This window comes from Zingiber officinale, chromosome 8B (genome assembly GCF_018446385.1).
Source record: "Zingiber officinale cultivar Zhangliang chromosome 8B, Zo_v1.1, whole genome shotgun sequence".
In the NCBI taxonomy this organism is placed as follows: Eukaryota; Viridiplantae; Streptophyta; class Magnoliopsida; order Zingiberales; family Zingiberaceae; genus Zingiber; species Zingiber officinale.
The window spans coordinates 19,014,748-19,032,316 of record NC_056001.1 but is presented as its reverse complement, the minus strand read 5'-3'; positions in this window follow the sequence as shown (position 1 = coordinate 19,032,316).

Genomic DNA, 17,569 nt, shown 5'->3' with positions numbered 1-17,569 from the left:
GGCAGAGAATTAAGATATGCCTTCAATTCTCCGAACGCTCGGTCACATTCTTCGTCCCACTGGAACTTAGTAGCCTTGCGCAGGATCTTGAAGAATGGAAGGCTCCGGTCAGCGGTTTTAGAGATGAATCTGGACAAAGCAGTTATCCGACCGGTCAACCTCTGCACTTCTCTTGTATTTCTTGAGGGCGGCATGTCTTGCAGAGCTTTCACCTTGCTAGGATTTGCTTCGATTCCCCGTTCGGTCACTATGTACCCCAAGAAACGCCCTCCTTTTGCTCCGAACAGGCACTTCTGGGGATTTAGCTTGACTCCATATTTGCGCAGCGTTCGGAAGGTTTCTTCCATGTCCTTGAAAAGATCGGCCGCTCGGACGGATTTGATAAGAATGTCGTCCACATAGACTTCCAGATTACGCCCGATCTGCTCCTTGAACACTTTGTTCATCAAGCGTTGATAGGTGGCCCCGACATTCTTCAATCCGAACGGCATCACATTATAGCAATATGTGCCGTCGGTCGTTACGAAGCTTACTTTTTCTTGATCTTCCCGGGCGAGCGGCACTTGATGATATCCTTGATAGGCGTCAAGCATGCAAATTAATTCGCAGCCGGCCGTAGAGTCCACCAACTGATCTATCCTGGGCAGGGGATAAAAATCTTTGGGGCATGCTTTGTTTAAGTCCCGAAAGTCGATGCAGACTCTCCACTTGCCGCCCGGCTTGGAGACCAATACTACGTTGGCCAGCCAGCTTGGGAACTGCACCTCGCGTATGTGGCCGGCCTCCAGAAGTTTCTCTACTTCCGCCCGGATGACGGCATTCTGCTCGGCACTGAAATCCCTTTTTCTCTGCTTCACTGGCCGAGCATCCGGCCGGACATGCAACTCATGCTGCGCTAGGTTCGGCGAAATTCCGGGCAACTCATGTGTCGACCAGACAAAGACATCATGATTTCGTTGGAGGCATTGGATCAGTTCCTCCTTCTGCTCCTCCTCCAGATCAGAGGCGATAAAAGTCGTGGCCTCCGATCGGGTCGGATGGATCTGAACCTCCTCCTTTTCATTATAAATTAAAGCAGGAGGTTCCTCAGTTATGGCATGTACCTCGATTCGGGGCGCCTTCCGAGCGGAATTAGCTTCTGCTCTGACCATTTCGATGTAACATCGCCGAGCTGCTAGCTGGTCTCCTCGTACTTCTCCCACTTTGTCCTCCACGGGGAACTTGATCTTCTGATGGAAGGTTGAGACGACCGCTCGGAATTCGCTGAGCGCCGGTCGTCCCAAAATGACGTTGTAGGATGAGGGGGAGTCGACCACCACGAAATTTATGGTCCTGGTCCTCCTGAGCGGCTCCTCTCCCAGCGAAGTAGCCAGCCGGATCTGTCCAACCGGCTGGACCTCGTTGCCCGTAAACCCATAGAGCGGGGTTGTCATGGGCAGCAGCTCGGCTCGATCAATTTGCAGCTGATCGAACGCCTTCTTGAATATGATGTTGACCGAGCTCCCTGTGTCAACGAATATGCGGTGAATAGTGTAATTTGCTATTACCGCTTTAATGAGCAGAGCGTCGTCGTGGGGCACGTCAACTCCTGGCTGCAACCGACCGCGTGGATCTGGAGCTGCCGGACGCCCGCCTTTCTGGCTCGGTTGGAGTCTCCTCCGGTCGGCTCACCAGCAATAACGTTGATCTCGCCCCGGGAAGTATTGCTCCTGTTTTCCTCCTCCCGAGTGGACGGTCGGGACCGTTCTCTAGACGCCCGGCGATTCTCCTGTCTTGGGGATCGGTGCCGATCGGACGTCTGGTGATGTTGCCTCTCGGTGCGGGTCCGGTCAGCTTCATGAGTCCTTTGTCTCCTGTCGATGGGAGGAGACCGTCGTTCGGCTTTCCTGGGAACGAGATTAGCCACGAAGTGAAGACTTCGACAATCCCTCGTGTTGTGCGTATCCGTCTGGTGGAAGGAGCAGAACATAGGGGTCCACCTCTTCTTTGGTTTGGGCCGAGCGGCAACCACTTCTTGTACGTGCGATCTGGCGTGGAGGGATCGAATTGCTTCGGCCCTCGGTCCTTTGGGCGGCTGCTGAGCGGCGTGCTGTTTCCGCTCGGCATGAATAAGTGTCCGCTCGGTAGGAGTTTCCTTTTTCCGGGCGGCTTGCGCTTCTTCCACGTTTATGTATTCGTTGGCCCGATGTAACACATGATCATAATCTCGGGGCGGCTTTCGGATCAGCGACCGGAAGAAGTCCCCATCCACAAGGCCCTGAGTGAAGGCATTCATCATCGTCTCTGATGTGGCCGTTGGGATATCCATCGCCACTTGGTTGAATCGCTGGATGTAAGCTCGAAGCGATTCTCTCGACTCTTGCTTGATGGCAAATAAGCTGACACTTGTCTTCTGATAACGCCGACTGCTAGCGAAGTGGTGGAGGAAGGCCGTTCGGAAGTCCTTAAAGCTAGTGATGGATCCGTCCGGCAACCTCCGAAACCACCGTTGAGCCGATCCCGAGAGAGTTGTAAGGAAGACGCGGCACTTTACTCCATCTGTATATTGATGGAGTGTAGCTGTGTTATCAAACTTACCTAGATGATCATCCGGGTCCGTTGTTCCGTTGTACTCGCCGATCGTCGGAGGCACGTAGTGCTTGGGTAGAGGGTCTCGTAGAATAGCCTCCGAGAATTGGCGATTGATCCGCTCGGGAGATGAGTCCGCCCGGGGAGCTTTCCCTTTTCTGTCATCCCGCCTTGGCATTTCGTCTGAAGAAGAGCCTCTATCTCTCCGAGCTGGTGGTGCGAAATAAGGCCCGGTGGAACGCGACGGTGGCTGGAGGTGCTTCCGCTCGGCCGCCCGACGCAGAGGTTGCTTGTTGCTCCGGCCGTTCGGCCGCTGCTTTCTGCTTTTGTTCCACAAGTTTGGCGGCCCTTATCTCGACTAGAGCTTCGAGTTCTTCCGTCGAAAGCGCCACCGTGTGTTGTCGTCCAGCCTCGTCCATTGTTCTTGTTCGGATGCAGGTGCGTTCCCACAGACGGCGCCAATTTGATCCTGTCCGAATCGTTGAACCAAAGGACGCTGGGCACATGGCACGCTCCTAGTCGATGGAGTGAATCTCCGGCTGGTCGAACGAAGCTCCGGCGATCCTGCACAAGAGTCTAGCCGGGAAGGGGCTCCCGGCGACGACCCTCCGACGCTCAAGTCAGGTAAGTGGTGGAACAAGTGGCTGCCAAGCTTGTATCATACGTACCTTTGGCGAAGCAATAGCCTCTTTATATAGGACGGAGAAGGAACTAGTGCACGCCCACCGAGGTGCATACGTGTCAGCAACCCATACCCCGGTATGCACTTATCAGAGAGCTTACCTGACACCATACTGCTACAGTCCGAGCATGTTCTTCGATGGGACAGCAGGACCCCCCGTTGTCAGACTAGAAGTATGGCATAGCCATACGACTTGACGGCTGCCAGAAGATGTCCCCGTCTTTTACCCACCGCCTGACCGGGACGCCCGGCCTGCCGGGCGGGCGAAGAGCGTCGTCCGGACGGCCTTAATTCTTTGCGCCGGCCGGGCGGCACATCCTTCCGCTCGGTCATTATGCACTGCTTCATTTGAGCGTCGGAACCCTGGTCCCTACCAGGGTGCCTTTTACTATCAGATTTCCCTTTCTTCCGAGTCCGGTCGGCTCGTCCTTTTTCGGTGAGCCACTGGACCCTTTGACCTCCCCTCGGCGTTGACTCCTTCTTATGGGATTCCGGATTTTTACCGCCGGATCACATATATTTTCGATATTATTTTATATGCATATGTTCTATTGCATGAGTACATTTGGCATACATTTATTACCTTTGCATTATTTTCATCATTTTTGTTCGAAGATATGTTCTTTTATGTTTTTATTTACATGACGCGAATTCAGAGTTAAAATGAAGACAAAGATCCTTGAAACATAATTTTCCAATATGATGGTCATTTCCCCTGACACTGTCGTCTATCATTTGAAAAGTTAAACACAAACATAGCAATGATTAAACTTTCAGAAGAAAACATGGGTTGGCTATGTTTTTAAGTACGACTGTGTTTTTTTTCTTATTCTCGCCATCAAGACATCCAACACGCTATTTTCCCAACATGGTCATGGACCATGTGCTAACAATCCCTTATTTTTATGAAATTTTTGTATTTTAGGAAAGTGTCCTCAACTTTTTAGTAAGTTTGTTAGTTTGGGTATCCTTAGAGGCTATAAAAGGACCAAGGAGAATATGTTTAAGCCATAGGGGGGTCAAGGGGTGTTCTACCCTTCCTTATCAAGGTAGTTTCCTTGTGACAAGGAACCCTAGGAGAGTGTCATTTCTAAGGAATTATCGAAATTCCATCCTCCCTAGTGTTTGGAGTTCATCTGAAGATATCGACGCACACAACAATTAAGATTTCTCTCTCTGTTTTATTTGATTGAGTTGCAGAATGAATTCTTGATGTCCTTCTACTATAACTCCATCTTAATGAAGTAGTTCATTGATTCTAAGATGAGGAAGTAGCCTGATGTATTATTGGCATTCATTTTTCTATTAATTTATCTCTTTTTTTATCACATGATGTATTGATTCATGATCCAACTTTATAATTCAAACATGACTATAACACTCGCGTGTGTTTTCATACCACAAGGATACGGACAAAGACCAAGAGCTGAGCTTAATTCTTCAACCCATAAAGATCGAGACTTAAATTAAGGGTTTGCTCAAGAAAGTAGTCCAAAACCTCTCAAGGGCACCATTGACTATCACAGAACTTAATGGATTAACTCTAATTTGACATCACTAAATAGGGGATAGTACCTAGAAGACCATGGGCCATCATGACAAGAACCTTATTGAGAAAGCAATTACTTTAGTAAGGTTACTTTAAAAGTAAGCATCATTTTTGGGTATATAGACATCAATATTATTCCAAAAGTATATAACGGGCACATCGGGATAGAACACCTCCATACATTTCGATATTGAAGTAAAAGGGTGTCCCCACAGGTTGATACAGTTGGTATCTGTATAAATATTTGCTCCAATAGGTTTTTGGTTCAATTTCTAACGGATGCAAAATGCTTTGTTGGGTGTTTGACCTCCCCATGCAAAAGGTAATTGCACTAGGGCACAATGCCCCCCGTGATTTACGTGCATATATCTTACTATGAGGTCAGTGATACTAGGGCGCTTGGAGTGAGCAAAATCACCTTTTGCTCCAATATTAAAGTAAAAGAGTAAACTACATTAGGATGTCAATAATCATCGCAATGAAACTAAAGTCCTATAAATGCTTCTCAAAACTAGTTCTCCTCCATTAACTTTTCTTGCTTTCTTAGTTCATTTTATTTTTCTTGTGATTCTCTCGATTTTGATTGATTTAAATAGTCTACTTCACTATTTGAATTGGTACTCAATTGACAATCCCAGTGGATAATATTTTATTACTTGATGGTAGTCGTGCACTTGTAAATTTTCCACTTTAGTTAATTGATTTGTTGGTCTTTAAATTCGGTCATCTTATAAATTAAGGAAATATTGTTGAGATTGAATGTAATTATTGTTATCATGCTAGTAAAAAATTTATATATTTTTTATTTTGTGATATAAAAATATAAATATTATGAGTGCTATTGTGCTAAAATGGTAGTTAAATTATTAGTTAATTTAAATTTACACATATAATAATGTCATCTACGGTGTCGAGTATCGTCGGTTACTTATATATATGTTGATTCGGTAGCAAAGGAGGGGTCCCGTACGGATAGAGGTTAATGGCACGTGGAGGTCAAGGTCGAGACGATCAACGTAAAAGGTGAGCCGAGCGGGAGGCCACCTTGCCGATCGGCCGCAGCAGAAGGCCAGGCGGCACGGAGATAACTTGACTAAGGGTCGAGTTTCCGACGCTCAGGAATCTACATACGACAGCTGGTTGGGCCGAGCGGCCTCTCAGTTGGGTCGTAGGCCAACGTAGGCGCTATTCATCTGAACATATGACCGAGCGGCCCACTCGCTCAGCCCCGCCTGCGTCCCCCCCGCACGACCAGTATGGCCGAGCGTCTCTCCCGCTCGATCCGATAAAAGACAGAAGGTACAGAAGAGTAAAAAGGGGATGGCCAGAGATATCTTTCTCGAGATATGTGTTGTCGACAGACAGCATGGTCGGTGGCCGGACCAAACAGAGAATCGTACGGAGGAAGTTTCCACTATCATGTCAGAGATATGCTCGGACGGTTACGGTATGGAGTCAGGCATGCTTTTCTAACACATCCATTTTGAGGTATGTTTGGGGAAGCGTGCACGCATCGATGAGCGTGCATGCGCCTCCCTGGGGGCCTATATAAGGACCCTCATACTTCGACGGAGGTATGCAATCAACCATACTGTAGCTACAGTTCTCATTATTTTGCTTTAGCTTTCTTCTCGCCTGACTTGAGCGTCGGAGGGTCGTCGCCGAGAACCCCTTCCCGGCCCGGCTTTGTTGCAGGTTCGCCGGAGGTCCACCTCATCTCGGCGTCTACGCGGAGCCATCAGAGAGCGACACGTCCCCAGCTTTCATCAACTCACAGTTTGGACAGGATCACATGTAAAATTATTAATTTATTTATATACAAATGATCTTTTTAGAATCTTTTTATAATCATAATCATGTACTATAAAATTTCAAGGGTTTTGATAAAATCATATGATTATGCAATTGATCCTGACCTCAAATTGATCATGCGTAAGATCCAACATCCAACTTCCACAGTTGAAACCCACTATAAAGTTTGTCCTTACCCTAGTTGGGTTTTGAACCATGATACTATATGAATCCACCAAATAGCTTACCACTACACCATGCTCGGGGGTGATTGGGCCATTTTTGATATATCTAGTCATAGTCATATATTACTTCTTTGGGATTTACAAAGAAAAAAATGATTAACCAGGCTAGGTAACGTCGAGCCTAGGTGATCGGCCCGACCCCACGGAAGTTCCTCACCGGCCATCAGGGTAAATCGGGAAGCGCTCGCAGCGAGTAGCCCACGAGCCCAGCATCCTTTAGTTGTGTGTCCTATTTGGAGGAAAAATTTCTGCAAATTCGCCATAGCTAGGGCTCGAACCGTAAGTGTCTGGGTGACAACCTGGATGCCCTGCCGCTGCACCCTAACCCCGAGGCTAAAAAAAATGATTAATCAGGCTGGGTAATGTCGAGCCTAGGGTGACCGGCCCGACCCCACTGAAGTTTCCCACCGACCACTACGGTAAATCGGGAATCGCTCGCAGCGGACAGCCCAAGAGCCTAACATCCTTTAGTTGTGTGCCCCATTTTGAGAAAAAATTCTTATAAATTCGCCATAGCTGGTGCTCGAACCACGGGTGTCTAGGTAATAACCTGAATGTCCTGCTGCTGCACCATAGCCCCAGGGGCAAAACTAAGGTAGGGTAAACTTTTTATAGTAACTGTGTCCATCACTTCGTGGCCCCATACCCCAGAAACCCCCGAAGGGATTTTTTGGGGAGTCTCAGTACCACTTGGTTGATAAAAGCGTCCCACCGCCAAAGCGCCGACCTCAGTCAACATGCCCCAAATTGGAAACTTTTAATTGATAAGAGCCTGCGCAGGTGGGGCTCGAACCTAACACCTCAGTCAATGGATAACAACGTCATAACCAGAGCACTTCTAGTTCAATTGTTTCTTTAGAATTTACAAAGGGTTGATATGAAGGTTGTTATGACAACCAAATAATTCATTCATTGTCATGTTCAATGTTGGGTTTCCGGAAGAGACTTCTTGGTGACGTTCATTTATCTTCATTTTATTGTTTTTTGGAGGCCATTATGGGAGGCGCTTACGGAGCTTGGTGGGACTATCTCTGAACCATAGATGATTATGGGGAATTTCAATTCAATTATATCAACTCAGGACAAAACATAGGAATATCTGGTCACCAATTATGAAATGAGGGATTTTAAAAATTTTACCCAAGTATACGATTTAGTGGATCTTCACTCCATTAGAAGTTGACTCACTTGGTCCAATGGTACAGTGTCTTGTAAATTGGATAGAGCTAAGGTGAACTCTTTTTGGTTGATGATAGATTTTGATATTTATGTGAAGTTCACGACACTCGGATGCTTATCATATCATTCATGCGGTATAGTGCATACTCTACAAAAGGATTACATACTCAACCAACTATTCAAGTTTCTTAATATGTGATCATTGCATAAGGGCTTAAAGAAAGTGGCGGAGGAGTCTTCGATGGCGCCGATTATCGAAAATGCTAATGCTCAATTTGGGCTAAAGGAGAAACTATGGCGTTTGAAGAGCCAATTGAGAGAGTTGAACAAGGAGCAATTTGGCCACATTTCTAAAAAAGCAAGAAGGACAAAATCTAAGTTGAAAGAATTGCAACATGATATTCTAATAGGAGTCATCCTTATATATAGATTATGAAGACATAAGGAAGAAGACAATGCTTCTAGTAGAGGCAGAGAATCAATTCTATTAATAAAGGGCTAAGCATGACTATCTGAGGAGTACGGATAAGTGTACCAAATTTTTCCATGATGCAGTGAAAGAAATAACAAGAAGAACATCATCATTATGCTCACCAAATGTCATGGGGATCAAACAACAAACATGAGTGAAGTGGCATGTGAGTTTGTGGACTACTTAAAATGATTTATTTAGGCGAACGATGATGTGTACCCCTATGGACAACAATGACTTCACTAGACGGAGGCTAACGGGTACCCAAGTTAGAGACTTGATCAAGCCAGTGAGGGTAGAGGAACTTGGGATGGTTTTGGGCATGACATAGGGCATCATAAGGCGCCAGGCCTGGATGGTTTTGGGGTAAAGTTCTTTATCTCTACTTGAGATATTATTGGTCTGCATTTTATTGTAGCGGTTCAAGAGTTCTTTCAAGAAAGGAGATTACTTAAAGAATAGAATCATTCTTTAATCTCTCTAATACCAAAGGTGGATCATGCTCCAAGGGTTGCGGATTATAGACCCATCTTTTATTGTAATGTCTTCTACAAGGTTATTGCAAAAGTGTTAGTTAGACATTTATCATTGGTGTTGGGATATTTGTTGAACCCTGCCCAAGCGGCTTTTGTTCAAGGATGGTTTGTTAGGGATAATGTTAATCTCACCCAAGAGCTACTAAGAAAATATGCAAGGAAAAGAATCTCACCGAATATGCTTAAGGTAGACTTGCAGAAAATATTTGATACAGTTGATTGAGAGTTTCTAATGATGGCCCTTGTTGGTTTTTAATTTCCCTAACAATATTGTGGATGGATTAGAGAGTGTGTTACCATGACTTCTTACTCCAATCGTTAAACGGTGGCATTCAAGGCATCTTTAGTGAGCACCACGGATTAAGACAAGGTGACCCCTTATCACTCTTGTTCTTTGGTTTATGTATTGAAATATTGTCAAGAAGATTGAAAGTGGCCTCTTTGAAGCCCTCTTTTTACTTCCATCCCATATGCAAAGAGGTTAGCATCACACACTTAACTTACGCTGACGACTTGATGATTTTTGCTCGGGCGGATGAGACCTCTATCAAGGTGTTAGCGGATTGTTTGGAGTGTTTTGGTGAGGAGTCTGGGCTGAAGGCAAACCCATAGAAATCACACATATATACGGCAGGGGTTGATGATAGCATGAATTCTCGGTTGCTTCAGATTATTGGGTTCCAAGAGAGCGTGTTCCCCTTTCGGTACATGGGCATTCCACTTGCGACGGAGAAGTTGAGAATAGCTAACTATGAGTCTTTGCTTGATGTCATTGCGAGAAGGATAAGTGTTTGGTCAAAGCATTGCCTACCTATGCGGGTCGGTTGGAGTTGGTAAGATTGGTGCTTTAAGGAATAGAGTGTTATTGGCTCTCTATGCTCTATATTCCCGGTGGTGTTATTGAGAAGATAAAGGCTATGTGTCAGACATTTATGTGGACTTCCAAACTTCCCCCGATATCACGAGCTACCATTTGCTTTTCTAAAGAAGACAGTGGATATAGACTTCGGGATCTTCATGTATGAAATGAAGCCTTGCTAAGCAAAACGTTATAGGAAAATTCAATCAAAGGACTCGGTATGAGTGAGATGGGTTCACCAACACTACATCAAGGGTGTTAACTTTTGGCAATGGGAGGTAAGACCTTCAGACTCGCCTCTTATTAAAAGACTTATTGATATTCGATGCAAAATTCACAAGGTATTGGGGAGGTAAACATGAAGATGATTGAATGGTTTGTGGGTAAAAATAAAGGGGTTACTAATAGCTATGACTTCTTCAAACCAAGGGGGTTGGCGGTAACTTGGGCCTCCATGGTATGGAGGCTGAAGATTATGCCAAAGCACTGGTTAATTGTGTGCATACTAGCGCATGAGGAGTTACGGACTGCGGATAGGATGTCTTATGAAGAGAACAAAGATTGTGTCCTTTGTGTTAGGATAAAAAATATTTAAATATCTCTATAATGATATAATATTGTCCACTTCAAGTCTAAGCTCTCATTATTTTATTTTTAGTTTCTACCCAAAAGACCTCATACCACAAGCTCCCTCTCAAGCCGAAAGCTTAGCCTATCAATTTGACATTTGATCTTCGACCCACCAGGTATTCCTGTCTTTCAATCCAACTGACATACTAGGTCTTCCTGCTTGGTGTGTCAATATTCTACTCACATAGTTAGACCAAAAGGATTTAGATATCTCCATAATTGTATTATATTGTTCAGTTTGGACCTAAGCCCTCATGATTTTATTTTTGGACTCTATCCAAAAGGTCTCATACCAATGAAGATATTTTTTCTTTATAAGCTAATGATCTTTCCCATGTGTTTTTAATATGGGACTTTGTTTGTAACTTTGGAACCTAACATTTTGTCGATGGTGGGAGGAGACAAAGCGGTACATGTTTTTTGAATGCCCTATCTCCTGGGCCCTTTGGGAGAAGGTGATGCACTGGTTGGAGATTCAACATGCGGCCCAGATGATGGATGAGGTTTTCCAAGTGTTTGGACAACCATATCAAGGGGCAAACAAGAATATGAAGGCAAGGCACCTTGGAGTTCGAGCATGATCTACGTCTTGTGGGAAGCCTATAATAGATGCCACTTTGAGGGGATGGTCCTTGATACAAAGAGGATGTTTCGCAAGATCTAGATACATGTATTTTGGTTTATGACTTATGAAGGTCGACCCTATGATTGTTGTGGTTTTTGTGCGTGTTGACCAAACATGGATGTTGTGTGCTTGATGTGCATTGGTGTGTGACCGAACATGTGCTTAATTGTAATGCTTTGTAAGTGGGTTTTTGGAGGGTGTACCTCATGTAAAGGTGGTTGATTTGATGTTATCTCATATATGGAGGTTGATGAGAATGTTTCTTTTGATATAGGTGATACCTCATGTATAGATATAGACACCTAGTGGTTAAAGAAGCCTCTAATTATCATTTCCTTAAGATTTTTTTTTTCATTTCTTATCTTAAGAATAATATTATTTAGTGCTATTATGATAACTACATCAACCAATTATAATATAGAGTAAAATTATTTTAATTTGATCAAAATTATTATACGTTGACCCTGTCCGGAATCTGAGTCAGACGGACCGTCGAGTGAGGTAGCGAGAATGTTGACCGAGTCGTGGTGTCCCAGAGGGAGGTGTGTTGAGATGACTTCTGTGTTGACCAAGTCTTCAGAAGTCCTCTGGTCAACACTACCTGTAGCCAGTGACCGGGTCTCCCTGATCCCTGGTACCCCGAGGCTCAAGGCAGATCCAACGCATATATAAATAACAGGCTAATATTAGAATAATGAAACGAATAAGGAATGAGTACGAAGAATGTACCCTGGCCCAGGGGGCGCCCTCGGATGGGATGTGGTGTTGGATCGAAAGCGCTAGATGGGGGGTGAATAGCGCTCGTGGCTCTTTCACGTTTTTCAAAAATCGTTCGAGTAGCTAAACACATCGGAAAGTAAATGAAAACACACACAGAAGACATAGTCGAATTACTTCGTTCGGAGTCTAGCTCGACTCTTACTCGAAGGCTCGCGGTCGTTGACCGCTTTCGGTGGGCAACAACTATATAGCGCAAATCTTTACAAGTAGATGAGTACAAGTAATAACAATAAGATATACCAACGACAATGGAAAGGTGAAAGAACTGAGCTCCGAGTCGTCGGAATAATGATGCAGCACTTCGGGATCGACTTGTTAGCAGCAGAAAGTAGAAAGTTTTCTTCTGAAATCGTTGATCGAAGCTGCACCCCAAGGCTCCCTTTTATAGCTCTGCAGATGCTGATCCAGATACCCAAGTCTCGGGATCAGGTTTGACCCGAGGCGGATCGGTCGACCGAATAGGTGATCTTCTCTCATCTGATCCGTCCGATCCTCTGGCTCCGCTTCTATCTAGTCAAACTTCATCCGAGGTTCGGTCGACCGATCACCATGTTCGGTCGACCGATCAGCTCTCCTGACTCTGTCAACCTAGCCTGATCCAGTCGATGCCCAACCCTGGTTCGGTCGACCGATCCCAAGGTTCGGTCGACCGATCCCGGTCACTTCTAACTCTGCATAAAAATGTTAGTTACCTGCAAAACAGAGTTAGAACACAATAGAATATAGAAACGAATAAACTGACAGCCTTCGGACTGTCCAGATCTGACTTCGGGTTTCCGCCCGGAAACCCTAGGTCGACCCGATGCCTACTATTCTATCTTCCGGGGAACGCGTCATCACCTACTCCTCTCAAGAGATTTACCTATTGCTAGTACGATCCTCCAAATCGACTGGACCTTTGCTCAACGTCCGATGATTCCGGTCTTCATGCTGGATGTCCGGTCCTCGACCCATCCAGACTTCTACCCGGTTCGCGACACCAAGATTTTAACGTAGGGTTACCACCCCTAGGATTTTTGTCCGAAGTGACGACCCGCCAAGACTTCCCGCACAGGGTTACCACCCCCTATGACCTAGGGTTACCACCCCCTAGGGTTTTCCCTTGCCTAACCGCAGCTAGGACTTTTCTGAAACACTCAGTCATACACATTAGATAACAATTAAACTTAACTTTGAATCCCTTTGCCATTATCAAAACTAAGGTTCGATCGTCGGATGCTTCCCGCACCAACAATCTCTCCCTTTTTGATTATGACAACCGAAATTCAAAGTTAAGTAAAAAAATGCAATAAAGGTAGATATAAATGAGTACAAGCATAAATAAAACCTAAGCACATTGAAGCTCCCCCTTAATGGGAGCTCCCCCTTAAACTGATTAATTTTAATTTTAAATTTTTGAATTTTAGTTTCCTTTGAATTTAATTTGAATTTCCTTATACTCTCCCCCTTTGCTATATATCAAAAATAAAGAGGAGAGATAAAAAAATGAGTACTGAAGTAATCACTTAGCTTTTCAAATTAATTGTCTTGTAAACATTAAAGTATAAGTGTTTCTTAAAATAATGCTTCTAAACTCTAAGTTTAAGACAAGTATTTTGAAAAAATTTTCAAAGTACTTTTTAAAGGATTTTTCACAAGATTTTTCAAATAAATTTTGAAATTAATTTTCAAAGGATTTTGACATTAATTTTTGAAAAGGATTTTTCAAATGATTTTGAAATTAATTTTTCAAAGGATTTTTCAAATGTTTTTTTTTAAAATTAATTTTTTAAAAGGATTTTTCAAATGATTTTAAAATTAATTTTTCAAAGGATTTTTAAAATGATTTTGAAATAATTTTTCAAAGGATTTTTAAGATGAGTTTTCAAAGGATTTTTAAAATGATTTTCAAATAATTTTTCAAAGGATTAAAATGATTTTCAAATAATTTTTCAAAGGGTTTTTAAAATGATTTTCAAATCATTTTTCAAAGGATTAAAATGATTTTCAAATAATTTTTCAAAGGGTTTTTAAAATGATTTTCAAATAATTTTTCTAAGGATTTTTAAAATGATTTTGAAATAATTTTTCAAAGGATTTTGAAATAATTTTTCAAAGGATTTTGAAATAATTTTTCAAAGGATTTTGAAATAATTTTTCAAAGGATTTTTAAAATAAGTTTTAAAATTTTTTCAAAGGATTTTTAAAATAAGTTTAAAAATTAATTTTCAAAGGATTTTCAAATGATTTTGAAATTAATTTTCAAAGGATTTTTAAAATAAGTTTTAAAATTAATTTTCAAAGGATTTTTTAAATAAGTTTTAAAATTAATTTTCAAAGGATTTTCAAATAATTTTGAAATTAATTTTCAAAGGATTTTTCAAATAATTTTTGAAATTAATTTTTCAAAATATTTTGAAATTGTTTAAATAGATTAAATTTTGTTAAGTTAATTCATTTGATTAGATTACATTTATTATAGACTAAGTTCAACCTTGATCCATCTCACCTGATTCTAAGTTATCAATCAAGTAATCTTAAGTATTTTTGTGAGATGGTTATCTTTGATTTAAATTATTTCTAAGAATTAATTTACATTTGAGTTAAAATTAGGTTTTCCAATTAGTCAATTAAATAAGTATTTCAAAGATTGATTCCCAGGTTAGGGCGAGGTTCTAGGCCTTCTTGGGTATGGGATCATCCACCCCTTCCTAGACAGAATCGCTCAAAGAAATATATATTTAATTTTCTTTTTGAAACTCCTAGATTTAACTAGCAAGTGTAAATTATGCCTAGATCCTTAAGCTATCCTAGTCTAAGCGTGTATATTGCAAGGAAAATAAATAAACAAGCATCAATCAATTTTATCTATTTATTGAGATAATTTTTCTATTTGCTCCCCCTGGATCATAGCCTCGATATGGTCTATCAAGAAAATGGATTTGATCCTTGGGGACCCAATAGTGACCAGGTCCAACTTGATTAACCAAGCTTGACTTGGGGACCCATGCTTGAATTATGTTTCTATTATTTCTATTTACTAATGACAAGTATGATTTAAACTTTGTTTTGGTCTTAAATCCAAGTCCGGATTTGTTATAAATGGCTCGCTGTTTTTCAAGAATCAGATCCAGATTCTTGGAACCCAAGGTGAACCGTTCCAACGTGTCCTTGAGTTCTTTAATTTGAGTTTTCAAATTGGAATTTTCTTCCTTAAGTTGTTGGACTTGAGTTGAACTTCCAATTTAAACTGACTCAGTTAGAACTGACTCAGTTAAAGAACTCGAGTTAGTCGCTCCCTTAAGGGTTGCTACCTCCTTTTGGAGCGACATAACCCCGACGTTGGATTTAGCCAACTTTTTAAGCAAGTACGGAATTAAATTTTCCAAGTCATCTAAGTTAATACTAGACATTAAAGCACTTACTGTGGGTTTTGGTCCTTCGGAAACGGATGCATATCCGTGGCTTCGCTCGGACTCAGTTTTCGACTCGCTCTCGGTTTCGGACTCGAATTCGTCAATATCTACTTGAACTGGCAACGCGAGGAAGCTTGTCTGTTCTTCTGCGTCGGACTCGGATTCATCTGATGACTCGGACCAGGTCGCCTTTAATACCTTCCTTCTTTTCTTCTTGTTTGGACAATCTGGCTTGTAGTGCCCCTTCTGGTTACAGCCGTAACAGGTGACTTCAGATTTGTCCTTCGTGTTTGTTTGATTCATCTTTTTCGACTTGCATATTTTCCGTACGAGCTTTATCAGTTCAGAAACAACTTCGTCATCGCCCTCTGTATCTGATTCATCTTTGGACTTGGGCTTAGTTTTGTGCCTCGACATTGGTTCACGCGTTCTGCTGGTACCTGCAACCAAAGCAACACCTTTCTCGACCGGACGTGCATTAGTCTGTTCATGCAATTCTAATTCCCAAAAAAGTTCGTCTAATTTGATTGAAGAGAGGTCCTTAGAAACCTTGTAAGCATCAACCATGGATGTCCACAAGGTGTTCCTTGGAAAAGCACTAAGTGTGTACCTTATTATGTTGCGGTTTTCTATTCTTTGGCCGATTGCGTAAAGGCCGTTTAGGAGGTCCTAAATGCGCGCGTGAAGCTGGCTTGCCGTCTCATTTTCCTGCATTTTTAAGTTATACAATTTATTGAATAATAAATCATGCCTACTTACTTTGGTATCGGAGGTCCCTTCGTGAAGCTCGATCAGCTTTTCCCATAGCTCCTTGGCGCTTGAGAATGGACCGATGTGGTTTAGTTCCTCCTTTGTTAGTCTGCACTGGAGGGTACAAGTTGCTCTGGCATTTGCCTCCACCTTCTTGATTAATGTAGGTTCCTAGTCCTCGCAGGGTGTAGGATTACCGTCTTTATCCGTTGGCAGATCCAAACCAGTATTGATAATCATCCACGTCTCGAACTGGATCTTCAGGAAGTTCTCCATTCTGCCTTTCCAGTAACCAAAGTCCTCTCCGGTGAAGAGCGGGGGACGGACAGTGCTATAACCCTCTTGTTGGGCCATTTTAGATCAACTATGAAGAAAATAAACGACAAGAAAATTCCAGGACTTGGTCCTGGATTAGTAGTGCGGGAAGTATTTAAAAAAAATGATCTCGAGTGGTGTTGCACCAACTTCGAGAAAAATCGATTCGAGAAAAGAATTAGAATATAGCTATAAAGCTAAATTCTAATTGACTCTGAAAAATTTGAAAATACCACGAAAAATTATTTTGAATGGTGGTTGCACCGATTCAAAATGACCCCGCTCTGATACCAATTGTTGGATCGAAAGAGCTAGAGGGGGGGGTGAATAGCGCTCGTGGCTCTTTCACGTTTTTTGAAAATCGTTCGAGTAACTAAATGCAGCGGAAAGTAAATGAAAACACACACAGAAGACACAGTCGAATTACTTCGTTCGGAGCCTAGCTCAACTCCTACTCGAAGGCCCGCAGTCAACGACCGCTTTCGGTGGGCAGCAACTATATAGCGCAAATCTTTACAAGTAGATGAGTACAAGTAATAACAATAAGATATACCAACGACAATGGAAAGGTGAAAGAACTGAGCTCCGGATCGTCGGAATAATGATGCAGCACTTCGGGATCGACTTGTTAGCAGCAGGAAGTAGAAAGTTCGCTTATGAAATCGTTGATCGAAGCTGCACCCCAAGGCTCCCTTTTATAGCTCTGCAGATGCTGATCCAGATCCCCAAGTCTCGGGATCAGGTTTGACCCGAGGCGGATCGGTCGACCGATCAGGCGATCTTCTCCCATCCGATCCGCCCGATCCTCTTGCTCCACTTCTATCTGGTCAAACTTCATCCGAGGTTCGGTCGATCGATCACCATGTTCGGTCGACCGATCAGCTCTCCTGACTCTGTCAACCTGGCCTGATCCAGTCGACGCCCAACCCTGGTTCGGTCGACCGATCCCCTGATCGAGCCTGGTACAACCTCTGAAGATCTGATCTGCTGACTTGTGGGTTCGGTCTACCGATCCCAAGGTTCGGTCGACCGATCCCGGTCACTTCTAACTCTGCATAAAAATGTTAGTTACCTGCAAAACAAAGTTAGAACACAATAGAATATAGAAACGAATAAACTGACAGCCTTCGGATTGTCCGGATCTGACTTCGGGTTTCCGCCCGGAAACCCTAGGTCGACCCGACGCCTACTAT